Genomic DNA, 26,978 nt, shown 5'->3' with positions numbered 1-26,978 from the left:
CTGCTCCCTCAAACAACTTCCAGCCAACAGCCTCAGAGGTCAGTTCGACCCTGGCTCTGCTTGCTCAGATGTGGACACACCAGAGCCAGGAGAGTGCCAGAGACATCTGAGCACACACAGAAACTCAGCTTTAGGTCTGAACTCCATATACTCTGGCTTCTGAATCCCTACTGTAATGGGGGAGCTTTAAAGGGACTTTTAAATGTCAGCAGACACAGAGAGCACAATACCTACTGTGCTTCCATCTCTGTGGCAAGCTTGGGGTAGAGAAATCACATTTCTGTTCTCTCCTGCACATGAGACCCACAAAATAATGTCTCACCCGCCACTTCTGGTGGGGTGCTGGGCACAGACCACCAACTGGGGGCTTGATTCTGCCGTACCTGTGAGGCCAAACAGGATCTTGCAGGGTGGAGCAGTTCGGGACAGCTCTCAGGAGGAGGTAAGTGACACCTAGGACTGCAGAAAAGAAGGAGGAAGCTGCATGGGTGGTAGTGAGAGGCCCTTGGTGGGCAGAAGGCAGACAGCAACTATGAGTTGGAAGGTAGGTAGTGTCCTTGTAATGGGGCCATACAGACCACCAGGACATGGGCACCATGGGCTGTTTCATTCAACTTCAAGGGTAGTCTGGCCTGATGCCACCCCCTCCTTAGCTGGGGCTAGCTGATTTCATCTGGAACTGACAATAGGCCATGGTCATCTGACAGGGCCTTTGTGCCTTATCACCCTGCCTGTAATTGTTCCGTCCAGCACACGCTCCTTTTTCTCCTTCAGCATTTGTCAGAAAGATGGAGCAGAGCCCCAGTGCCCTGTGGGAAGACTGGGCCAGAGAAGGCCTCTTGCTGCCCATCTATTTGTGTTGCTTTTGCCAGCCTTCTGAGTCGCTTTGCTGGACACCATGGGGCTGTGTTTGCCTTTGGATAATGAAATAATGTCCTCAGTGAGGAAGGGCTGGGGCCCCTGCTATTAGCTCAGCCACCTCCTTTAGGACAAAAGTCTTCATACTGGGCTTCTGGAGATGGCAGAGAGGTGGGAAGTCAGCAGGGTGGGCAGCCTGCTGTGGGAGTAACAGGAGAAAGATGGAAGTTGAGACAGCCAGGGCCAGTGATTTCCCAGGGACACATAGATCTGTGCTCTATCTTCTGATCTCTTACCTGCAGGCTTTGTGACCTTGGCCAGGGAATAGCTGACCTCTCTGAATGACATGACAGAGCTGGCCTAGGACGCTGTGTGGCAGGTTGGATGGAATGGCTGTATTCAAATAATAATACGTTGGAAGTGACCCTTCCCAGGTTTGGGGCTTGATCTTCCTGCCGCCCATGGGGAGAGTCTGAAGATCACGCTAAGTCATCAGAGCACAAGAAGCTGATGGAGAGGCCTGAGGTGCCGGCGACTCGAAATCCTCCCTATCCAACTTCAAGGCTTTTTGTTGCCCTTATAAGGTGTCCCCACCATCATGGGCCTTGTCTCCTTTCCCTGTGTGTGACTTTACAGCACTCCATGTCCTCTCACATTCGATGCTACCCTGCAGGGGTCCTAACTGGTGATGGTGAAGGAGGCCACTGATCTTGAGCTTCATATCCGTGCAAAGTGCCATTCAAGTGCTAACTCCATAATGCCAACTAGACAAGGGCAGGCTCTCCAGGGTCACTCAGAGGCATAGTATATCATGCAGAGAGTGTATCCAGTTTAGGACAGGTCAATCTAGCATCCCTGATGACATGCCCACTCTAGTCCCTGCCCTAAACATAGAGCGAGGAGGGACATGGTCAGGCCTTAGGACTCCACCCCAGCATGTACCTTCTGGGATTTCCCTGACCTGTCTGGCCTCCTTCCACTTGGCTCTAGAATGGTCCCATATCTGATTCTGTGCTTTCTATAGAGTGAGATTCTTAAGGGAAGAGAAGGGGAATCCTGCAAGCCAAAGTATTTCTATCATTTACCAAACCTTGGCATGTAGTAGATGCTCAACTAGGACTGGCTTAATGGAGGGATGAGCGGCATTGTGGGGATTAAATAATATTAAGCACTTGGCCCTCAACCAAGTGTTTATTGAGTGACAAAACATCTTTGGGCAGAATAAAAGGGGGTGATGGGTGTCAAGTGTCTAGCTCAGCACATGGGAATTAGCTGTAGCAGTAATTTCTGGCATTCGTTCTTCTGGGAAGGCTTGCGGGGGGGGGGGGGATCAGAAGAGGGCCAGGGAGGGGAGAGAGAAAGGAAGCTCAGAGTTCCAAGGAAGAGGCAACAGTGGGAGGAGGCTGGGTATCATCCGGGGGCCTCGACACCCGCTCTGTGTAGAGCTGGGGACGCAAGCTCATGTGTGCGTGCACACGTGTGGGCGGGTGTGTGTGTGTGTAAAACAAATAACTGGAAAATGAATTTAATTATAAGGCACTTTTAATAGCTATTTATATTTAATCCTGCTAATTCTGTGTCTTGTGTAGCCAAACTGTAATTCTATTCTTCTTACTCATTTGCTAGTGTGAGTGGGAGAGATAGGGAGAGGGAGGCAGCCCCAGAGGAAGGCAGCCCCACCCTGGGATCAGACTGAGTCGGCAAGGTTATTCCAGAAGGCATCTGGGGCACTGGGCTCTCTCTCTCTCTCTCTCTCTCTCTCTCTCTCTCTCTCTCTCTCTCTCTCTCTCTCTCTCTCTCTCTCTCTCTCTCTCTCTCTCTCTCTCTCTCTCTCTCTCTCTCTCTCCTTTCTCTCCTCTTCCCTCTTCACTCCCCTCTCTCTCCAGGGCAATTCTGGTTGTGTTTCCCAGCAGTGGAGAAGATGGGGAGGGCAGCAAAGGAAAACATCCAGCATCAAAGTCGAGCATATTGGTTCAGATCCAATGTAGGCATGTGCCTGGACCAATGGGGCTCATTCTCTCTGTAGAGTGGACATGTTTCCATCCTCACCTGGGCTGTTGGGAAGACTGCATGGAAATAGTGGTCCTGCTCCGAGAGGAGACTCTGTAGACATACTTATTCCGGAATCATGTTACTCTTATCCATTCTGAAGCTGGCTATCGTGTGGGCTTCCACAGCCCGAGGCTCCCAACCAGCCAACGTTAATTAGTCAAGAGAAGATGACTGTCTACCAAGATGGCCAATCTAATAAATGACCAGGAGTCTGCTCCATTTTTCAGTAGTCTGGGCTATTAGATGGTCAATGGCAGGTCCTCAGAGCAGTTCAGAAGCAGCCTTCTCAGGCGACAGTAGAGGTTCACTCAGCACTGCAGGACTAGGGAAAGAAGCACGCTCCTGAGAGGGGACCACAGGCCTGGCCCACATAGGTCCTTCCTAAATGTATCTTGGGGGGAAATAAGATCAGGTGTCAGAGTCCTCTGTTTCAGGCCCTACTGAGCTGCTGAGACCCTGGGCCAGCTGTCAACCCAGCCTGAGTCTCTCCATATTCTTAAATGGGGCGTGAGGCTAGGTGTGGGAGATTGCTCAGAGAATCAGGACCAGGTTCCAGTGAGGTGTCACATAGGACAGGGCTGTTGCTTCTGGGTGCTCTCGGGAGCCACAATGCAACAAAGGCTTCAGAGCAGCCTGGTTGGGGCCAGTAGCTGAGACTGGACTTAGACTCCTTCCCAGGAGTGGGCTGGGTGGAAGCCAAGAAGTTTCCTGGAGTAGCACGGAGTAGCTCTTTAGCTTCTCCTTGTGCTTCCTGGCTCCTGCTCCCTGTACAGATCTTCCCCTTGGTGGCGAACACTTCCTGTTTCCAGGTTTTCCTGAGGGTTTCAGGACTTCAGTAGCTTGGTCATACCCACAGGCAGATGGACTCACGCTGGCTCCTCTGCCACAGTGATACTGTAAAGTGGATTTCTCTATCATGTAACAGAGGGGGAAACTGAGTCTCAGAGAGGCTCGGGACATGAATTTGGGTTATCACCTGACTCTAAAGACAGTTTCTTTGCTCCTTGGAAAATTCTGGCAGCCTATGGAAGAAGTGTGGGAGGTGTGGCTTGCTCGGAGGGTGATGTGTGAAGAACATGACCTCCTTAGGAAGAGCTCCCAGAGCCTGGACTCAGGAGGATTTTACACCCTGGGGAACAGAAAAACCCACCCAAGGTCTTGCAGTCTCCCCATAGGTGTGGCTAGTGGCCCATCTCACTTCTCTGGGCAGCACCAGACCCACTGTCTAGAGTCACACCAGAGGAAGGAGCACCTGAGCTAAAATCTGCCTCTGCCTCTCACTGGCTGTAGCCTTTGGCTAGACACTTGCCCCTGGAGTCTGACAGTGACTGCAGTGTCACTTTCTCCCTCTGCTGATGAATGGTGGTGGCAATAACTGAGGGCACATTTCTCTCTGGGATAGCCACACTTTGTTGAGAGACTTTAATGCCTCTGAACCCTGAGTGGAACTATGTTTCCTTTTAATGGTGACATTTTAGGCATGGTGACAGTGAGTGGAGTCCCTGGGAGGGTTGACAGGGGAAGTTCTGGCTTGACATTTGGTAGATCTTCAGGTTTTGGCCTTCTCTGTTCTCTCCTTCAGACACCACCCTCCCCCCCCCGCCCCCAGTCTGCTCATGGCAGGTCATTGTCACCTTAATTTGATTGAGGGATCTGTTCTGAGGACTGGGAGCTGGCCAGCATTCCACGCAAGCAAGGCCAGACACCTAGCCCTACTTCTGAAGCAGGACAGCTCACTGGGCAAGGCAGAAGAGGGATAGGCTTAGGTGGGGAAACCTGGAAGTGAGTCTCAGGCCATGCTAAGCCCTGGTGCCTGCTGATGCTTGGCTGTTAAGGTATGAATAGAACAGGACACATGGGTTGTACTGGCCTGGTGAGGGAGCAAGGGGACATGGAGGTCTGGTGTTGGTGCTGAGGAAGATCAGACCTGAGCCAGAAGATAGGACAGTCAGGGTTTCTTCTTGGAGTGTCAGGAAGTTTGGGCAAGGGAATGTTTAGAGCAGCGATTCTCAACCTCCCTGATGCTGCCACCCTTTAATACAGCTCCTCATGTTGTGGTGACCCCGACTATAAACGTATGTCATTGCCACTTCATCACTGTGATTTTGTTATTATTATGAATCATCATATAACTATCCATGCTTTCCAATGGCTTTATGTGACCCCTGTGAAAGGGTCATTTGACCCCCAAAGGGGGTGCAACCCACAGGTTGAGAACCACTTGTTTAGAGTGTTCTGAGGGCAGGATCATGAGGATCGGCTTCTGCTTCCCAGTGTGTCTTTGGGTAAATCTGCACCCCCTCTGGCTTCAGTTTTACCACCTATGTGATGGGGGCTTTGGTCTGTACCAGCCAATCACTGGGCCCCTTCAGCACCTGCCATGCCTGAGTCTATGAAGACCTGGAGAAGGGGGTAAGCCTGGGATGCACCCTGGGGCCTGAGGCATTAGGGGGTGGGAGGCAGATGTATGCGCTGTTGTCTGCTGCAGCCAGCACATTCATTAAGCATCTCTAAGATGGATACACCCACCAGCTCACCTGGCACACGAGCCTCGGGATTTATTTCTTCCTGAATGGTACCATCCATCACGTTAGCTCTGTTGCCAGCAGGTACAGCCAGCTCCCACCTGAGCTCGTGCGGGGCAGGGGCCTGTTATTTTCCAGGGAGGGTTCCCCCTCCCCCACAGGAATGCTTCTGTACCTGACCACTCTTTACCTCAGTGGTGTGGGGGTAGGTCTGCCTCTCAGGTGCACCCCCACTCAGGTCACAGATAAAGAGGAGGATGAGGACAATCAGGGATGGCTTCTTGGAAGCGGCGGCAATACTGGCTTTCAACCTAAAATAAATAGCTGAGCAGGAACCAGATAGGAAGAAAGGAAGAGTGGCTTATAGCATGGGCTAGGGGAACGGTGGCCTCCAGACAGTAAACTGGGAGACACTCTTGGTTCACATGTACTTATAGAAGGTTCTAGGCAATGTTTATTGACTGACTGACAGACTTATCATCTCCCCTGTTCTTATACTCTCTTGTTCCTTTAGGTGCAGGTGCTCTATACCCTTTGCAGTTGGCCCCAGGGCCATCAGTGACCATATACTAACCTCCATTTATAAACAGTTCCCATCCCACCCCTACCACTGCCCAAGCCCTGCTAGGTGCGCATTGAGTATGACAACTAAGTGACACTGGAAAGCCACTTGATAATTTTTGAGCTTCAGGACCCTTCAAGTTGGCTCAGATTCCTGTCTATTAGATGATTGGTGTTTAGGCTGGCTCATAGCAGGGTCCTGGTATGTGTGGCTCTCCTCCCCCACCCTTGGGGGGGGGTCTCCCACTGATGACCAGCTCCATGGGGTGCATGTCAGCGGGACTGAATATTGGTGGGATGTCTAAAGGCAGGAAGGCTTGGCCCAACTATGATGCATTGGTTGTAGGATCCAGAGCAGCTGTCCAGCTGTGCAGCAGCTGTGTAGCTATGCATCCTGGCTGCAACATTTAGCAGCTCTGTGTGCTTGACCTTGCTCAAGGCGTGAAGCCTCTGTCTTGATTCCCCCTTCTGAAAAGGGTCTACACAGCACTGACTTCGCAGTTGTGTTTGTTAATGAGATCATACTAGTGAAGCACTTGATCAATGCTAACTATGAAGTAACTCAGAAAGTGAGCCAGGACTAGCAATCTCAGCGAGCCAGGGGAGTGGCCTGAGGCTGGGGAGTGGCTGGGAAAGAAGGCTCGGGGGGTTCAGACTGACACTTGCTTGATTCCAAAGCTCTGCTTGGGGAGGTCCCAGTGTCTAGAGGCACCTGGTATCCAGCAAGTGTCATAGCCTCCCTGGGGAGGCGCTGGACCAGGCTTTGCACAGATGACTTTCTTCAGAAGTTTGCGGAGGGCAAGATCTTCTCTCACCTGTGGGTCCAATGGAACCCAGAGCACTGGGACCACAAAGCAGGAGCTCAGAAACACTTTCCTGTTGGCTGTATAGTTTGGTAGGTGAGTGGGACTACTTGGTTGCTCCCAGGATTCTTAGCATTCACTGGACAAATCTATTAAAACCCTTACTATGTGCCCAGCTGGAGGGACTCCAGACCTGGCTCCCAGCAGCAGCCCTCCAGACCCCTGGTGTTCACCCAGCTGTCTCACCTAATGCTCCTCCCCCCCCCCCCCCCCCGGGGGAGCTGGCGCTTAGCTTCTCACTTCTGTGGCAACAGACCTCAGCCTCTCCCCTTCCTTCAGCTGTCCTCCCAATAGCTTGTTAAAGTGAGACTAAATCCTCAGCCACCTAAAGACTCCCTGTCTTTACCTCTGCTTTTCTATCGAACTATAATTTGCCTGTGGAAAGGTTCTCGGAGGAGAGAGAGCAGCAAAGCTGTTCCCCAATTCTGTTGCAAGCAGGCTCTCCAGGAACCTCGGTCTGAACTCTTTGGACCTTACTCATCCTTGAGAGGCACACAGGGCACAGACTACGGGCCACAGGCTAGGAAGGCTGAGCCCTGATTCCCCTTGCTCCTAAGTCAGGCCCTCTTCCTGTCCTGCACCTCCTGGGGTGGGAGTTACACACCTGCTTATACACAGGATATGGCAGTGTCTTCTGTCCCTCTCTCCAAGGGACTCTAGGTGCTTGCTTCTGGTACAGGTGGGCAGATGTGCCAAAGGTGAGCTGGAGATGGTCGATGGAGGGCAGAAGGAAAGAGGGGAGGAGCTTATGAGGGAGGGGAGGAGCTTATGAGGGAGGGGAGGAGCTTATGAGGGAGGGGAGGAGCTTATGAGGGAGGGGAGGAGCTTAGGGAGAAGCAAACCATGACTCTTCAGGAGCCTTCTAGTTAGGGGATGTGCTGGTGCAGGGAGCTCTATGGTGTTCCCTCTGGCCAGCTTAAAGGCTCACTCGTGTCTCTTACCTTCCCGTGGGCTCTGTCTCTTTCCTATAGGCAAGGGAAGCTCTGGCCCTACTCATGTACCTCTGAAGGGCTTCCTGTAGTCCATTCCCATGCCCTAGGCTCCTTTGTGAACCCATGGGGTTCAGAGAATGAGCTGGCAGCAAGGAACTCCTTATGGGGGGAGTGCCAGGGCTGGCCACACTTAACACCAAGACAGTTCCTTGTTCTCTGGTGACCAGCTTAACTCCAATCTCTGCCAAAGTCTAAACCTTCAAGTCCTCATCTCTTTCAACAGCATGTCATCCTTTGGAATTAGTTTTCCTTGACTATGCTGTGACCTCGTCATAGCTGGTGGGCTAAATACAAGTTTGGAATTTGCAGGGTTTCTGGCTGGGAGCCATGTGGTCTCTGTCCTGCTTGGCTACCGTGGTTAGCAGCTTTATGCTCACACAGGCCTAGGTTCTGTTCTATGCCCACCATGAGCTAACATGGCTCTTCGGGACGTTCTTCTGACTCGGATCTCAGTTTATTCCTCTGTAAAGGGAGATGTAGCTGCCTATCTCAGAGAGGCTCCGGGAGGGCGGGGAGCCCCTCCCCCCACAGCACTCTGTAAGGCTTACTGTCTGCCTCTTTGCACATAGGCTGTAGGAGGCTGTTGTGGGCAGGGCTGGGTCTTCTCCCAGTTCAGAGGCTTCTAAAAGTATGTCTAGCCCCCTCATGCTTGCAGCACCTTTGGCCTCTCCGGGCTGGCATGGGGGCTTCAGCAAGGTTGGCTAGCTGGGAGCAAAGCTTCTTGGACCAGTCAGTCACCCCTGTACCATAGCCCTTTCTGCCTGATTTAGGGCCCAAACCTCTCCCTGCCTCTGCCTCACCAGCCAGCTTCCTTCCTCTGAACCCAGGGCTCCTTTGAGTACCTATGGTCTCTGATTCTGCTGAGGTCTTGGTAAATTTTTCAGGTCTGCATGGAGGCCCAAGTGTCTGCTTCTGGAAGCAGAGCAGCCTGAGCTTCCTGTACCTTCGGGCTTCCCTGATGCCTGTCCCCAGGAGGCTGCACCGGGAAGCTGGGGTGGGAAGGTACTTGCCTTCAGAACTGCAAGGTCAGGCTGGTTTCTTCCTGCCAGCAGGAGGCCCTAGGGAGAGAACAGGCCACAGACCTTCCTGGGTGGCCAGACCTGCTGCTGCTTGTGGGGCTGCAGGAGACATCTTGGAAGGAGATTTGGTTTTTTTTTTCCCCCCTAGGCCACATCTCTTTGTTTTCCCTGTATTTTTGATCTGAGGGGGCCAGAGATCGAGCTGGTCCAAGGGCAGAGAATTGGAAACCTCAGATATCCTTGGAGCTAAGGGCTACCAAGCAAGCATGGAGCTGTGTCTTGAAAGGTGCACAGGGTTTAATGAGGTCTAACAGACAGAGAGCATATGGGCCTTGGGTGCTCAGTAGATTGTGGATCTGGTCTCTTTCTGCTGGTCGAGAACACCAGATGAGGGACCCCATTTAGTAGCATGCTCCCCATAACATCCTTGCTCCTTCCTGGCCTGGTAGTCTCATTGTCCTTTGGCTCTCACTAGAAGGACACTTCCTATGGGAGGCCTTCCTTGATCATTGCCATACCCTGGGGGCTCCCTGGCCTTTCCTGTAAAGCTCTTTCCAATATGTTCTCTACCTGTATGGCCACTGACAGATGATTGCCTCTGTCACCAGGCTTTATAAGGTTCTTTAGGTCAGGAGACAGGGCTTGGTGGTCTCAGCCTCCAGCCTAGTGCGTGGCACAGAGTAGATGCTCACTAAACAGCTCTGTGAAACTGAGTAGGACACCAAGCAAAAAGAGGTAGGACTGAGGGCTGCCCAGTGAGGTGTGCGCGGTGCCCGGGTGCAGTGAGCCAGGCTCCTTTGTGTCATTAGGCAGCTCTTTAAAGAGCTGTTTGCAAGAACAAAAGCCACATAGCTGCCAGAACCCCAGTGGGCGGTTGGCCTGCTGAAGAGCAATGGACTGAGCCAACTTGTCACATACACACCCCAGGCAGGCTGGTGACCCTGGGGAGTGGAGCCAGCCATGAGCTGGGGGCTGTGGGAAGCAGGGCCATTGGTGGGCCCAGTCCTGACCTCACCAAAATTATGTTTCAAACCTGCAAGAGAAAGGGGATATTTTTAACCTTGTTCCATGAAGGCATCCCAGGGGAGCAGGGAGGGAAAGGAGGCAGAAGCCAGGTTGGGGGAGGGGCCTGGAGCAGGGCTGGGGGCTTTCAGAGAGCCCCTGAAAACAGTGTTTCCCCCTTTGTCCCCAGCCCTGTTAAATTTTTTAAAAGCTCCAAACAGCAAGAGGGACAGTGGAGTTCATTATATCGAGTTATCTCCTCCGTTTCAGGCGAAGATCAATCTTATGAGTCTTGCAGCTCCAAGGGGGAAGGGAAGAGAAAGAAAATGGGAGGCGAAGGAAAAAAACTCCCTGGACCAATTTCCGCTGGCTAACACGATTACCCGGCTGCCTGGCAGCAGCGCCAGCTGTTGGCAGGCATGCTGGCCCCCTGCCAGCCTCTCTCAGCTGCTGGCTGCCCCAGGGCTCCCTCCCGAGTGGGGCGGGTTGGCAGGTGTGAAAGCCCCACGTGCCCCTTGGTTGGGGCTGCTGAGCGTGGCATCCCAGAGGTGCTGCAAGCCCCACTGGTACCTGTCAGCCCCCCACTGCCACAGAACAGCCTGTGCTCGGGGTCCTGCCCTGATGAGGGTGCCCTCTGACTTCTTCCTGCTTCCCACAGGAGACTTTTCCTTCAGAGAGTTAAGTCGCTGATAGCTGGCTCCACTAATTTATTTATTCACTCAACAAACAAGTTTCTGAGGATTCACTTGGCAGCACACAGTCCACACAGAAGTTCAGAGGCGAACAAGGTATCTGTGGTCTGCCTTGAGAAAGAGACAGACAAGGGACAGGGACACACATACACAAGCAGGGCAAGGTCAGGTGCAATATAAATGCTGTGAAGGTGTGAAGTTGAGTGGTTAGTGTGCCCAGGCCTTATACTCACGGACTGAGGGGAGGGAGGAGTAGCCATCTGAGGGAGGAGCTTTGCACCAGGAGTAAGATGTCTGCAGCCTGAGGCTAGCCCACCTAAGGGAGGCCAGAGGCCACAGTGATTGGAAGGGGGTTCTGAGAGGGGGGGCAGGCCCTGAAGGCGTTATGATGGGTTGCTGATACAGGCAGCGGCAGCATGTCTTGAGTCTGCTGTGGGCTTTGAATTGTTGTCCATGAGAATTGCCCAATTCCAGCAGGGCGAGAGCAGAGTGGGACAGGGTGGGAGCTGAGTCCTCTGGGTCTGCATGTGTTTGAGGAACAATGTCAGTGGCTGGTGATGGCTTGGGTGTGGGTGTGGGATAAAGAGGAGTCAAGGTGGAGGGAGATGTACTTTAGGGTTAAAAATGAAGTTCTGTGTTGAATGGGGCTGCTAGGAGGGCAATGACAAATCGGCTTCTAGTTCTGTAGCTGTGCTCAGGAGACCGGGACTAGCACGAGGGAGCTGGAGGCAACTGTGTCGAAAGCCCAGACCCGAGAAAACCAACCAAGGAGTGAGGGGTCAGGAGAGGGAAGAGGGCCTGTGAACACTGACCTCTGATGTTTGGAGTGAGAGTGCCCAGAGGAGAGTAGTCCCGGGAGGCCAGAGATAAGTGTCTACATGTGGGAAAAGCCATCAGCTCATCGGATACCGTCCAAATCTTGGGGACCAGGGCATAGAGCATGACCATTGGTCTGACCAAACAGCTTTCTGAGCATCTGTTATGATCATCTTGTGGAGTGGAGGGGATCGGAGCCTGGCTCCTGAGAGCGCTTTGATATACTAGCCAGGACGGCACTGAAGACAGAAAGAGCTGAGAGCTGAGCATCTTTTCCCTCCCTCCATCCCTCCATCCCTCCCTCCCTCTCTTCCTCCAGCTAACACTTCCTGCCATGATACTGTGCTAGACTGGACCTCGGGCAACTAACTTAATCTCTCTGATTCTTAGGCTTTTGATTTTTTTTTCTTTCTGCAAAATGGAGATGTCACCTCAGATGCCACTAGATCTCAGTGACTAAGACTCTCCTGTGTAGCCCAGGCTGTTCTGGAACTCACTGTATAGACCAGGCTGGCCTTGAACTCACAGAGGTCTGCCTGCCTCTGCCTCCCAAGTGCTGGGATTAAAGGCGTGTACCTATCTGGAACTAATCTTGAATAAAAGCTGTCATGGGGAATTAGATAACACGTCAGCCAAAATACGTGTTTGGAGGGCATTTGGCAACAATTAGAAAACTCTGGAGTGGGTATATGCTTTGACCTACCCTTTGGGAATGTGCCTAATGAAATGCATTATACAAGGAAGCAGAATTCCCACCACCCAGTAGGTAATGTTTGAAACAGAGTTGGAACCCTCCAGGCAAACTTCTTTGGGGTTCCTAGTCATCTGGAGAGGGTGTGCCCCCTTGTGGAGGAGCACAGTATAGCTCGTATGGCACTTCCAGGCTCCAGACTCTGGGTGCTCTCTAACTAGGAGCCCTTGGGCAGCTCACTGATCACCATTCAACACCCCGGTATCCTCAAGAGCAGTGGTTCTCAATCTTCTTAATGCCACAACCCTTTAATACAGTTCCTTATGTTGCAGTGACTCTCAACCATAAAATTACTTTCATTGCTACTTCATAACTGTAATTTTGCTACTGTTAAGAATCATAATGTAAATATCTGATATTCACATGTCTGGTATGCGACCTCTAAAGGGCTTGCAATGTACAGGTTGAGAACCCACTGCTCCAGAGAATGATGGGCTGAGTGTCCCCATGTCAATGAGGACCAGTGGGGTTAACACATGGCTCTCTTGGCCTGCCATCTGGTGTACACGTAGGCACTCGGTGAGCACAAGCAACAGTTGGTACGCTGTGAGGACATTTGTGGAAGAACACAGGATCCGGTGCACCCTGTGTAGGCCCTGCATATACACCTCTCTACAGGGTCACGTGGACCCCAGAGGGCACTCAGTACCTCTGAGAAGTGGCCTGGAACAGGAATTTGTCTACTGTACTTGAATAATAAAACAATACTATGCAGTGATAGAAATTTAGATTGTTGTTGTTGTTGCTGTTATTGTTGTTGTTTTTTGAAGCAGGATTTCTTTCTCTGTGTAGCCCTGGATGTCTTGGAACTCACTCTGTAGACCAGGCTGGCCTCGAACTCAGATCTGCCTATCTCTGCCTCCTGAGTGCTGGGATTAAAGGTGTGCATCACCTATGTTTGGAAATTTAAATTTTTACCTCCTCTTGGAAGTCTTCTAGGACTACACAAGCCCAGAGCTCTCTACTGTCATATCTATGTTTGGAAAGCAACCCCATCACAACCCCATGGCTGCTATGAGCGTGCATGTGTGCACCCTCAGGCTATGCACTTCTTGAGATCAGACTGTATATTTTGCAGGTTTGATAAAGGTTCAAATCCAAAAGTTTTCAAAATAGGACCCCGAATGGCAGTACCATTTCCCAGGGGGTCCTGCTTGAAATGCAGAGTCTCAAGCCCACCCAGGACCCATTGCTCAGAAACTGAGGGTGGCAGTAAGCTGTGTTTGCTCAAGCCCCCTGGTGATGGATGTACCTGCTGGGAACTGCTGATACTGGTGGATAAAGGGCCAGCCCAGAGTCACAGGGTGAGCCAGTGACATAGCTGAATTGGGCTGGGTCAGGGTGCCAGGCATATGTGGGTCTTGATTCTCCATTCTTCTCAGTTCTCCTGGGCCCTGCTGGACCATGGCCCACATCTGGCCTTGAAAGTGACTGTGAGGCCCAGTCCTTTGTGTCCAGCCACCAGACAACTGTTCTTGCTCCTGTGTATAGTCAGGGTGGGGTATTAGGGTACAGTGGGATGCAGTGGTCTGCTTCACATGTCTCTGGGCACAAGTGGAGCCTGGGCTGGCCAAAGCAAGCCCTAGATCTCAGTCACCAGCTGCTCTGACCTGACTCTGGTTTTACTCTGTGAAACAGGCTGGGCATCTTTGGGCAGCTTCTCCTGCCCCTGGGGCAGAGGAAGTCTAGACTAAGCAGAGGCTTGGCTGAGGCTGACTACAGGGCACGTCTGGATGTCTGCTCACCTCCTCCCTGCTGTTTCTCTGCAGGAGTCCTGCTGGCGAGCTGTGAGCCTGGAGTGAGGCCTCAGAGAGGTGAGCAGTGTGGACCCTTTCCTTCTTCCATCTCCTGGAGGCTGCCTTTGCTTCTGCAGCCGTGTGGGTCTGCTAAGGGTTTCCTGAGATATTGGACAAGGTTTAGGGATCAGCATGGGGGCAAGAAGGTGTCTCATAGCCTACAAAGGCCAAGGTTATGGGCATTCAGGGCCCTTCGGAGCAGTCAGGGCACCAGCCAGTGGCGAGGCTTACCTACCCATTTCAGGAGAGAGCAAAGCTGTGGGCCCCCAGGTGAGGTAAACCAGGTGAGGAAGTTGGGGCTGGGGTTTACTTGGTAAGTCAGACACTGGCTTTCTAGGGTGTCTTGTGCTGAGATCAGTAAACACCCTGAGGACCCCGTTCTTCCCACGAGCACTGCTGGCCTGGGGTGAGGCACAACTTCCAGATTCAGGGCAGACACTTTGCGGGGCCTCTATCCTGATGCCCAAGACACTCCTGCAGACTTGGGGATTTTAATTTCCTATCATCGCCTGAATGTGGCTGCTGAGTCAGCTTCACCTCCACAAACTAAACCAGCAAGAGAGACTGTGGAGTATGGCACTGGTGCAGTGAGCCTCCCCGGAGCCTGGCAGGGGGGTGAGTGAGGTCATGAGCTGAGGGTCAGGTTCACTCCTCTCTGTGTGGTACCCTTTCCTCCATTTTCTGATAGGTCAAAGGGCGCTTCTGAAAATTAATCCTTCTGGACATTACTCTGTGTAGAGAAGCCGGTGCACACAGTTGGTGCTCACTAAACAGTAAAGCACACACACCAGTTGCTAAGTAACAGAGGTGTGAGAAGAGAGGGAGGACCTGAGGGTCAGGGGAAGCATAGCACCCCATAGCTGAGCCCTCTGCCAGGGCCTATTGCTCCAGAGCAGAGGGTTGCCCTATAGCGACATCCCAGGCTGCCTACCTGGAGGAGGGGCACTAATTGTTCTTGATTTGCATGCTCAATCACCTCTTTTTAAGTCTTTAAGAAACCTTTCCAGACTTTAATTAGCTCATTCGTCTTAGCAACAACAATCTTGGGAAGGAGCAGTTTGTTCCCTTCTTAGATCTGGGGGAGCCAAGGCTGACTGGGAAGGGATGGAACCCAGTAGTGAAGTAGACTGTGGTCTGGGTCCCCATTCCTAGACCCATGGTGTGTGTGGGAGTTGGGCTGTCACATCCTAAAGAAAGTGAGATGTGCGTGGGACCAGGAGGCCACAGTCAGCCAGCACTTCTGACCTTCATGGATGTGACCTGCTCGTCTCTCCTCTGCGTTTGGACCCTGCCAGACGTCCAGCTGCAGTGTGCCTCCTCAGATAGGCCATCTTACAGTCACTGCCTTTGGTGTCCCTTCCTAGGGTGGCAGCACAGCCTCAGCCCTGCTTAGCTGGGTGTGAGCTCAAGCTATCGGCACTCGTCCCAGGTGGGGCTGATGGTGGTCACTATGGGGAGGGATAGAAATGGGCAGGGTGGGGATCTGGGGAGCCTGCAGATGTGTGGGATTCAGAAGTGTGGATGTTGTGTGGGTCCAGGGAGCAGGGGAGAGATGGCCTCAAGTCTACAGGGCTGTCAGCATTGCTGGATAAGCTTCTGAGCAATTAGTGGGCTGGCCCTGGGAGACCTCTACGACAGAGAAGACTGCCTGTTGGACAGCCCCCAAGTGAGCATGTGCATGAGCATGGGCTGAGGGAGGCCTGGGAAGAGGTGCTGAGAAAATTCAGGAGTGCTCCCATTAGCATCAGCTAAGGCAGTGGAGAAGGGTGGGACATGTGGGGGCGTGGCTTCCTTTGCAGTCAAGGCTGGGCATGAGTTATACCAGCCTTGGACAGTGCTCTGCCTTGAGCAAAGCCATACAGATTCCACAGATGGACACCTGTCTGTGGGGACCAATGTTTGGTATAGGCAGCTGAGGCCAGGAGGCTTAGAGAAAGGGCGTTTGGCAGGTGGCGTTGCTGGCACTCCTGACTGTATCCTTGCTGCATGGCTCTTCTGGCCCGACTCTGTGTGGGACTGAGCTACTGGCCGAGGTAGAGTACATTCCTGCTCCAACAGGAACAGAGCAGCGGAGGAGTTGTCGGGCCAGTGCTAGCAACATTTTTAGCTTTGAAAGCTTATTCTGCGTCTGCTTCAAATGTGGCTTTCCGTTTTTATTTTCACCTCAGTTCCCCTGTCCCAGCAGGGAGACCCCATTGTCCTTTCCTGCCTGGCCTTCAGTCTCAGGCTTTTCCAAGGTCCAGGGGGGTGGAGGAGCATCCTGCACAGCCCAGAGGGGAGCACTTGGGCTCTGGGCCTGGCTTCATACTGTCCCTTGGAAGCTGTGTGACCTGGGGTGTATTTCCCAGCGTTTCTGTGCATCAGGGCCAGTTCAGGGAGAAGTGAGTGCTAGGGGGGGTCCTCACACTGGGTCCTGTGGTTTAGGAGGGGAGGGTGACCCTCACCTCTCTGCCTTCCTCTTGATGTCAGCTGTGGGGAAGCTTCCTGGAGCACTGCTGAGCAAGAGGGACACTGTGTGAGAGGACTACTTCTTTCAGAGACAGATGTCCTCAGCCAACAAGGCAGAGATGACACAAAAGGGGTAGAGTCTGGAGGCAAGGTGAACAGACTCCCCTTCCTTGGTACAGAGAGGCATCCCCGGAGATGTTGGGTGGGGGGCTGAGAGCCCTGACCCACGGAGGAGAGAGTTGGAGTCATTTGTTCTTCATACGGTAGGGACTTCCCGAATGCACAGTGGAGGTCATATGGGAAAGGGGTTGACCTCAGGGGCAAAGAGCATTGAAGCCATGTAGGGCCTGTGCTTTAGGGCTCTGGGAACAAACGCACTTCTCACATCTGACTTTAGCTGTCCAAGATATGTTCCTGCATGGGTTTGGATGGACCTGTGTGTGTGTGTGTGTGTGTGTACATGTATTTGTGTGTGTGCATGTATTTGTGTGTGTATATGTGTGTATGTGTGTGTATTTGTGTGTATGCATGTGTGTATTTGTGTGTATATCTATGTATGTATTTGCATGTATGCGTATGTGTATTTGTATGTGTATATGTATGTATGTGTATGCATGTGTGTGTATATCTATGTATGTGTATGCATGTGTGTATTTGTGTGTATGTGTGTGTGTATGTATGTGTGTGTATGTATGTATGTGTGTATGTGTATGTGTGTATGTATGTATGTATGTATGTGTGTATGTATATGTGTATGTGTGTGTATGTGTGTTCTTCGTCCCCTGCAGGAAACACTAAACAGCAGGCAGCTTTCTTCTATCTTCTACAGCATGAGCCCTGGAGAGTTCCCACAGCCTAGCCTGGTGCCTGGGTCCCATGTGCCCTTCCTGTACCCACACCCTCACCCTTTCCAGGCCCCTATCACCTGTCTCCCAGGAGGGAGAGCTGCCCCAGAGAGGCAGAAAGATGCTGTAGGATAATAAAGTTATTATAACACTGTATGGCAAGCATGGCAGGCATCAATCTCCCGTCTCCTTCATTCCAGAGTAGAGGAAACTGAGGCCAGAGGAGTGGGATGTCTGTCCCCAAGTCATACAGCTGACCTTGGTGGCAGAGGGGCCCACTGCAGTCCAGGTCTGGTTTCACCTCTGAACAGTCCCTTGGGTCTCTGACAGGTGAAGACCTCACCTCAGCCACCATTCCCTCTCTGCTGAGGCCAGGCTCCAGAGAGGCACCAGACACCCATAGCTCCCCCTGCCACAGGCCCTTTTAGACTCATGTTACAGATGTGGAAGCTGAGGCCAGGAAGGAATCCAGGATTTTTGATCCACAATATATGGTGACAGTTTGACCAGTCCTTCCACTGCTACAAATGGAGTATATGTGTCCCATTCCACCCCAGGCCTAGGGACTGCCTATACGACTGAAGAGAAAGGGGAGCCAGGATTGTATAAACAGGCAGAGGCAGGGTCAGTCCCTGAACTTGGGGGGAGAGATACAAGGGTGTTCTCCTTTCTTCCATCCAATCCACCAAAGCAACGTGAGCAGCTGCTGAGAGCCTGGTCTGTAGGATCTTAGACCTGGCTGTAGATCCCGGTTCCTGCGGAGGCAGTTGTGTGCCCTCAGACATACGATTTGAAGTCTCTGCCTCACTTCCTGTATCTAAAGAGGAAGGATGATAGTAAGGCTCACTTCACAAGGCTGTTAGAGGATTGTTAGTGTGTGTGTGTGTGTGTGTGTGTGTGTGTGTGTGTGTGTGTGTGTGTGTAGAGAGAGATACATGTACTCTATACATGTGGAGGACAGAGGTCTATAGCAGGTGTATTCCTTGCTTTCTTTCTCTGTCTCTGTCTGTCTGTCTCTGTCTGTCTGTCTCTGTCTGTCTCTGTCTGTCTCTGTCTCTCTCTCTCTCTCTCTCTCTGAGGCAGGCTTCTTACTGAAGCTAGAGCTATTTTGACTGGGCTGGCTGGTCATCGGGCTGCTGGGATCCACCTAGCCAGCGTCTTCCCCTGGAGTTATAAAACACTATGCCTGGCTTGTACATGGGTTCTGGGGACCCAAACTCAGGTCCCTCTACTTGGCAGCAAGCACTTTTCCCACCGAACCCTCTCCCCAGTCTGAGACTAGGTTATGTATTTGTGAAAACAGAAATGGAGCTGGGCCTTTTGGCACAGACCAGTAATCATAGCTGTTTAGGGGCTGAAGCAGGAGGGGCATGAGGGCAACTTATTATCTCAAAATAAAATAACATTAAAAGGGCTGTGGATATGGATACGTAGAAGAGAGCTTGTTTATCATCTGTGAGAGCCCTAAGTTAATTCCCAGAAAAAAAAAGGAAGAAAGGAAAAACCCTATTATCTATAGTTCTGGAGGCAAGGATATTAAAAATGAAGGGACTGGAGAATGGAAATACAGCTCAGGGTAGATTACTTGCCTAGCATCTGTATTTAATTTCCAGCATAAAACCAACAAAACACACACCGAAGATGGGTTCTTCTGCTGTCTCACCTGATGGAGCAACCCAGAAAGGTACACGTGCTCATGGCGGTGACACCCCTCACAGGCTCCAGCTCCACACTGTTGCTTTGGGGATCCTTGCCAATGTGGGAAGCTTAGGGATCCTTCCAAGTCACAGCATTCCCTTCTGCTCCCTGAATCCATGTTTTTCTTAAATGCACAGCACGTTTTTCTCCATCCCAAGAGCACCATCTTGTTCCTGTATCACCTTTAAGGTGCAAAGCCCAGAATGTCGCTTGAGTCAGATAGGGACAAGACACAGGGAACAGCCCATCCTGAAGCATCGTCTCTCATCCCTGAGCCTGGGAGATCAAGCAATGGTCCTTTGGTCCAGGAGCTTGGAAGCTGCCTCACTGTCTCTTCTGTAGGCACTGCCTGAATTGGAGCTCTCTGAGGGCTTTGTGCTTGTGACAGATCTCTGCTGGGTTCCCAGGCTGTCCACAGCATTCTTTGAATTTCACATGGATACTGCAGGGGTGGAGGGGGCAGGGGTCCTGGCTTGTACCTTCTGGAGTGGCAGGTTGAATTATACTTGGGTTCACAGGAGACTTCACTGGGATGGTCATTGGGTTCATACTGACGTGTGGAGAGATGTGTATGGTACAGGGCAGTGATTGCTGAAGCATCTCTCTGGAAATGTTACTCTCATGGTCCTGATGGTCTCCAGGAACAGGTGTCCTCCTCCCCAAGCAGCCTCACTTGGCCACACCCTTAGCGCTTTCTCCCCAAGTGCTTTCACGCTTTCCATCTGCCTGGTTGAAGAGTCTCAGGTTTACTCTCACCTCCCTCTGAATGCTCAGTTTCCCACCACCTTTACCATCCCACGCTCTGAGGCATGGTCCAGCAGATCCTGTGTGGAGCCCTGAGTGCTTCCGTGCCATTATTTTTCTGCCCAGGATCATAGTCCATTGACTTTTAGATCCACCTCCCACAAAGTCCCAGAACACAGGCACAGCGCAAGTCTTTACTGTAACCATCCCGGTTCCCTCTGAGATCACATCAGAGTGGCCCTTGCCATCCACACTCTATAACATCCAGCTCTCTTCTCCTCACCTTCCATCCTCTCTTCACCACAAAGGCTTTCCCTGGCCTTTTCCTCCTCTTCAGTGTGGCCTTTCTTCACCTTCGCCCATCTTAGCTCTGTCAGGGCAGCACTCCACTTTGCTGACATGGTCTGTCTTAGTCCGTTCAGTGACATGGTTCCAGAGACTGGCTAATTTGGGAAGAAAAGAAACTTATTTCTAACATTTCAAGAGTTTAGAAGCCTAAGGTCCAGGAACTGTGCCTGACAGAGGACCACTTCGCAGCCTGAACACATCCCGCACAGGCAGTGCTCCCGTGATGCTGGGTACGTTTATGTGCAGTCGGTGAGTTTGAAGTTGTCACGGTTGTTTTCAGGGCTATAGATCGTCCTAAGAAGGGAGCAGGGATCCTCCTGACTCCTTTGTGTAACTAGACACGGAGCCTGCTATAGCCTTCCCCCTATCCACCCAACTCTTGTTCAATATATCAGTTCTAGATTTTCTATTGCCTGACCAAGCAGGGTATCTGGAATGAGGGTGGAGGACTGACATTTTATGTATTTAGGAAGTGTGTGTGTGTGTGTGTGTGTGTGTGTTACATCCAACTCTCGGTGTCTTTCTCTATCGCTCTCTATTGTTTCAGACAGGCCCTGTCACTGATTTGGAGTTTGCCATTTTGTCCAGTCTGGCTGACCAGGAGTTCCCTGGCATCCACCTGTCTCTGTGACCGCTCCTAGTGCTGGAGTAACAGTCATGTGCCACCACACCCACATGTTATGTGGGTGCAGGCAGTCCAAACTCGGGTCCTCACGCTTCTGCAGTGAGCACTTTACCCGTTAAGCTGTGTCGCCATAGATTTAGTAAGACTCACACCCATTGTATGCCGCTGTGTATTTGTGAGGACTCCCAAGCACACTTGTGACACAAAGATAGGCAGTCTGCAGTAGAGATACAGAGAAAATGGAGACATCAGAGCATGGGCTCACTGAGTAGGATGCTGGCTACGGTTCTTGGTGGCCAGAGTGGAACTGGGAAACGGGAGTTGTGAGTTTGTGCTGCCTGCAGCAGAGTGACCCTAAGGACAGGCTTCCTAGGATGGAGGACTACTGGGGACAGTAACATGACGGGTGACTGTCAGGCCCTGCTCTCCTGACCACCCTGACAGCTGGACCTGTGAGGTCAAAGATGGGGGGACAGGACCCTGGAGTCCTTGGTTGGAGCTGGGCAGAGGCTTAAGTGGTGCTTTGCCATCTAGTCATTGGCACTCGGCCCTGGGGAGGCAGGGTACGGTGCGCAGGCACCCTCTGGGTTCTGGCTTGCTCTAGGGAGGAGGGAGTTCTTTCTGCATAGGGCATTCTGCTGCCCCAGGCAGAGACCATCTGGCCAGGGGTGTGGATGGGCCTCAGCTCCCAGCTCCCTTGCCTCTGACTCTGTCTTGCCTACCTAGCTGGGTTTGGCCATCTGTAGCTTGGACCCAAGCCAGTGTTCCTCCTTCCCACTCTTCATCAAGAACCTCTGCATTCTTCACAGCCTGGGTCTGGGCTCCAGGCTCATACCAGAGCTGGCCCAGCCCTCTCTGGGCCCCTTCCAGCTCCACAGGTGCTCAGAGGTTGGGTGAGCCAGTTTTACTGCCCCACTGGTACTGAGTCCCTCAAAGGTTAGTGGATCTCCATACTTCTGTGCAGTGTCACCTGGGCTCTCTCTCTCTCTCTCTCTCTCTCTCTCTCTCTCTGTGTGTGTGTGTGTGTGTGTGTGTGTGTGTGTGTGTGTGTGTGTTAAAGCCTTTTGAGGAAAGAGAGGCAAAGAGGATGGACCATCAGTATCATAGTGGGTGGGCTCCCAGTATTAGGAATGCCTTCCACACACTTCAGACTTGGCCAAGCCCAGACCTCACAACAGCCCTGCAAAGTAGGACAGCAATGGCATAGCGACAGTAATAACAGAAGCTTCCAAGCTCCTGCTGTGTGCCAGGTGCTGTTCTGAACATCTCACAGATATTTATTGGTTTAATCCTCACCACACCCCATGAGCTGCTATTACAGAAGCACAGAGAGGTTAAGTAACGTACCTGAAGTTAAACCATCTGTACGGGGCAGAATAAGGGATTAATCAAATAGTTTGGACTCAGTGAAAAGGTACAGGGCCCACTTCTTATGATGTCCTGGTGCTTTTTGTAACTGACTTATCTCCTGTAGCGCAGGAGAAACACAGTACCACCAAGGTCCCTCCATTGTGCTGTATAACATGATTTTCTTCCTTTTTGAAAGATGAATACTACTCCACCCTAGGGGCACACTCTGCTGCTTCTCTGCTCGACAGCTAATACACTGCTCTCTCGTCTTGGCCACTGAGGAACAGTGCTGAAGAAACTGGGTGGCAAATGTCTCCGACATCCTCTCTTAGTTCTCTGGGATATCTAACCAGAGGTGGATTGCTGGTTCTTTAGATAACTCTATCCTACATTTTTGAAGGCACACCCCCTCTGCTACTCCCCAGCTGCCTGCACTGATTTATAGCCTACTAACAATGTGTAAACTTTGAATTTCACCACGTCCTTGCCAGCTCTTGGCTAGTATGCTCCTCTTCTATCACTACTATTTTTTGGGATAGAGTTCCTCCGTGGAGTTCTGGTTGCCTTGGAATTTGCATTGTAGACCAGACTGGCCTGGAACTCACAGAGATCCACCTGCCTCTGCCTCTTGAGTGCTGGGATTAAAGGTGTGTGCCACCCTGTCCAATGGGTCCTTCACTACTTAAAAAGATGCTATTTGTTATTATATGTGCGTGCCTGTGTGTGTGCATGCCTGTGTGTGTGTGTGTGCCTGTGTGTGTGTGTGTGCCTCTGTGTGTCTGTGTGTGTATGTGTGTGTGTGTAGTCATGGGTTTATTTGTTTGATTTCAGAATGAGAAGTCCTCATGTGGCATAGGCTGGCCTTGAACTTGCCATGTTGTGGAAGATGAACTGAACTGATCCTCCTGCTTCTGCTTCCCACTGTTGTGCTCACAGCTGTGGCCAGCCACGCCCCCAACAACCACCTCACAAACTCCACCTGGCTCTTTTCTTCCTTCTTTGAGTAGCAGCTTTAGTGTCATGAGCAGCTTACGACCAAATCCAACCCATAAACCTCGTTCTGGTGTCTTCTGGGAGTTCTGTCATTGTTGGTTGGGTGTTTAGTTTTTGTTTTTTTTTTTTGTTTTTGGGGTTTTTTTTTTTGCCATTTTCAGTGACTGAAAGGGCTTGCTCATTCTTTTATACAATGTCTGAATGCATCTCAGTCCCTTCCTGAGAACAGGCCATGTCCCTTCCTCCTTCCCAGGCTAGACAGTGCTCACAGCCCACCAGGATGGTATGGGCAATGCAGGGAGGCAGGCTTCTTCTACTCCCAAATATCTACTGCCATGGGTGTGATCAGGATCGCTATGACAAAGAAGAGGCCTCTGGAGTTTTTATGCAAGACCAGCAACCCAGAATCAGCTGGACATTTGGAATTAATGCTTCAGTGAGCACTTTTGGGCTCTGGCTGAAGTCACTTGACAGTGAATAGTCCCACATGTACCATTGAGAGATGGCTAGCTTTCCTCTTGATGCTCAGCCAAGTCTTGAAAACCAAAGAAGTTTGTAGTTAGAAGAATAGTCTGAGCTGGGCAGTGGTGGCACAAACCTTTAACCCAACACTCAGGAGGCATAGGTAGGCAGTTCTCTATGAGTTCTAGGCCAGCTTGGTCTATAGAGGAGTTTCAGGATAACCAGAGTTACAAAAAGAAACCCTGTCTCAGAAAGAAGGAGGAGGAGGAAGAAGAGGAGGAAGAAGGGATGGAGGTGGTTACTGAGGCTCAAAGTCTCAGGGTGGGGTTGGGGCAGATAGATGACCACTGGCATTCCCTAGTGCTGGGCCTGCTGGGTTTGGTACTCTGGGACCATTTTTCATGATCAGGAATTTTTCAAGCCAGCTGTTCAACACAGAAGTCCACACTGCTTTGGATCCTGGATTCCACAGCTCTTGGCAGGCACAGGTTTGTCTCTGCTGGGGCAACCTGAGAATCGGGTGCTGAGGCTACCTGAGAATCAGGGTTCACAGGCTGTGCCTATCACTTTCTGTGTGACCACGGCAGGTCTATCCTCGCCATGGGCTTCAGTTTCCCTATCTGTAAAATGAGCATCGTTCTCTTATAATTCGGGAAGTGTAGGGTTAAACATGATGGTGAACTTAGATCTGTGCTAGGAGAAAGATGGGGAACCTGGCACCCCCAAAATGTACAAGCTTCTGTTCTGCCTGGGTTCTGTGACAGGAGCTGCTGGAGCTCACTGGGCCTCTGGATGGGCCACACTTAAGTCAGCTCTGGACACTCTGGAGCGGCCCAAAGTCACGAGGATGTGGTTGTGCGTTGATCCCTTTGTCATGATAGTTCATATAATCAGGGTGGTCTGTAGGAAGCCCCTAAGAGACCTGGCCCCCAGCTCGACTCTGCAGGAATGGACCACAGTGGATCATCCACTATCAACCTAACATCTGCCAATCAGGAGACTGTGGCATCCGGAGGCCTGCTAGTTGCACTGTGGTAGGAGACAAAAGTTCACCCACAGGACAGTCACTTTGTCAAATGGGGTTCTGGTTAAAGGGGGAACTTGGGGAAATCTCTTCATAGTTAGGGATGCCCACCCTCAGGGACATTATGTGCTTGCCTCATTGGGTTTACGGTGGCCTATGCTGACCTCATTTCTTCTTTATAACTGAAGAAGCAGAGTGCAGAAGGAAGGCACCCTTAGGCTAATCCTGGACTCTGATTTTCCCATCAAAATTACAGGGACCAGACAGACACATTTGAGGAAATGTTCTGGATATGAATTATGCCTTCTGCTAAGGAGGCTGGAGGATGAGTGGAGCAGAGAAGGCCAGGATCATTGGCTAGCCTCTTGCTCACTTCTGCCACCTGCCTGTCCTCCCTGAATCAAGCCTCTTACACTCCAGACTTCCCAAAGGATACCCCTTTGGTGGGGGGCTCAGCAGAGAGACAGCAGCCACGTGTGTGCCCAAGGGTGCTGTCAGAGCTGAATGTCTGTGGAAGCTAGTGGCACTGAGCAAGCACCTGGTGACTGGACAAGAGGACAGGGCCTCCCCTTCCCCCTCTGCTCCTGTTCAGGGCATCGAGTGGGAGAAGCCCTGGACAGCTGGGTTTTGTGCCCACTATATATAGCCCGGCTCAGACACGCACAGCGGCTATTTCTGTGTTCCTCCTCCTACTGAGGCAGGGGGAGGGGAGAGAAAGTAGTCCATCTAAAAATATAACCGGGAAAAATATCACAGCGCTGAGCCGCACCCGAGATCTGTCTCCTTCTCTCGCCTCCGCCCCCGCGCCCTTACTTACCTCACTTCTGCCTTGAGGGTGCCATCAGGCTGTGGCTCCTCCTCACCCTGTCGCAGCCTCCTGGTGCCCAGGGGGTGGGGCTGGAGCTGGAAACACTGAAGTCTAGGTTTCTATTGGGAGCCACAGGTTCTGATACTAGTCTTTTCTGGTCCCTTAGGATGCAGAGACACAGTCTGCTGGCTGTGGCCTCAGAGGGCAGGGGTCAGGACTCTGCCCTAAGCCTGTTTCAACATAGGGATGAAAACTGAGCCTTATACTAGATAAATGAGGATGAGGGTGTAGCAACGGGCCAAGCACAGTAAAGTATACTGGACCCAGCCCCAGTGTCATACTACCCTGGTATTCCCCATCTTCATCCTGCTCACGGAATTCCGCCCACCCTGGGAACATCTCCAGGACAGGGCAAGTCAGCAAAGCCCAAGTCTGTCCTCTAGTGCCCAGAAGTGCAGTGCCCACTGTGACTTTCAGTAGACATCAACAGTTGTCAGGGAGTCACAGTTGCCCGGTAAGGTAGGAGAGTGAGGTTACCTGAGCTGCCTCAGGCTGCACCCGGCTGTGTGGCAGTATTGGGTCTCTAACCTTCTCGGGGAGGCTCAGAGAGGGAAACAATGTCTCCTGGATCACACAGCTGAAGTGGAAGGTCAAGAAAACAGGCTGCATCCACCCTCCATAAACCCCAAGCCCCCAGTGGGCAGGCATGGGGCACCTCACCTCATCTGTGGTTTTCCCTTCTCCGGATGTGGGAGCCTCTATTGGGTCTGGGAAAGCTCCCCCAGAGAACACCCCTCCTCGTGTAATCACAGCATTGCTGTCCTGGGAGGCTACACTGAGCCTTATGTACCCTGCAGTATTGAGTGCCTTTGAGTGTAGGCTGGAACTCTGTGAGTTTTAGGCCAGCCTAGTCTACATAGTAAATTCCAGGCCAGCCATGGATACATATTGAGATTCTAACAAAAACAAACAAACAAACAAAAAACCCCAAAATCAGTAACAACAAAACATTTTTAAAAAATATTTGTTTATTTATCTTATGTATATGAGTATACTGTCACTGTCTTTAGACACACCAAAAGAGGGCATCAGATCCCATGACAGATGGTTGTGAGTCACCATGTGGTTGCTGGGAATTGAATTCAGAACCTCTGGAAGAGCAGTCAGTGCTCTTAACTGCTGAGCCGTCTCTCCAGCCCCAGCAAAACAATTTTTATAACATTTTAAAAATCAGATTATCACCCAGGTAATATGTGTTATCTGCTTTGCTACTCAAATAACCACAAGGTAGGAGGTAGCATTCTAAGAGGTTTGGTGACTGGTCCTTGGCCACACAGCTGGTAAGTGGCCAACTAAAGATTAGCTCATGGGCCACCAAGCTACAAAGCCAATGATCTGTTATCTTTTCTCTACTAGGCAGGGTGTTGCTCTGCTTCTCTACCCCCAGATAGTTGCCCTGAATGGGCTTGGAGCATACTTTTGTTCCTGGGCCAGTTGACAGCAGAGTGCAGCAGGGTTCATTGTGGCTGTGTGGAGCTAAGGCAGTGCTTGAGGTGGCTGTGCCATGGAGAGTGAGCTGTCTTCTCTGGCCAACGCTGAGCTTTGCGGAGGCATTAACAAGCCATTTAGAAAGTGCTGACAACACACTTTGCAGCCTCCTATTTAAGACGTACTAAAAAATAAGCACCTTTTCAGGGAGGAAGCTG

The 26,978-nt window shown here is 51.5% G+C and overlaps 1 protein-coding gene across 3 annotated transcripts in view; it reads left to right on the top strand.

Annotated features, from left to right (window-relative positions):
• Lingo1 (leucine rich repeat and Ig domain containing 1) overlaps positions 1–26,978 on the top strand; it is a 179,411-nt gene that overhangs the window by 58,644 nt on the left and 93,789 nt on the right. For all 3 annotated transcript variants that reach the window (XM_029481939.1, XM_029481938.1, XM_029481940.1), the window contains exon 3: positions 13,901–13,945. The gene's annotated coding sequence lies outside the window, so the exon portion shown is untranslated. The remainder of the gene's footprint in view (positions 1–13,900; positions 13,946–26,978) is intronic.

This window comes from Mus caroli, chromosome 9 (genome assembly GCF_900094665.2).
Source record: "Mus caroli chromosome 9, CAROLI_EIJ_v1.1, whole genome shotgun sequence".
Taxonomy (NCBI): domain Eukaryota; kingdom Metazoa; phylum Chordata; class Mammalia; order Rodentia; family Muridae; genus Mus; species Mus caroli.
This window is presented reverse-complemented; position numbering and strand designations above follow the sequence as displayed.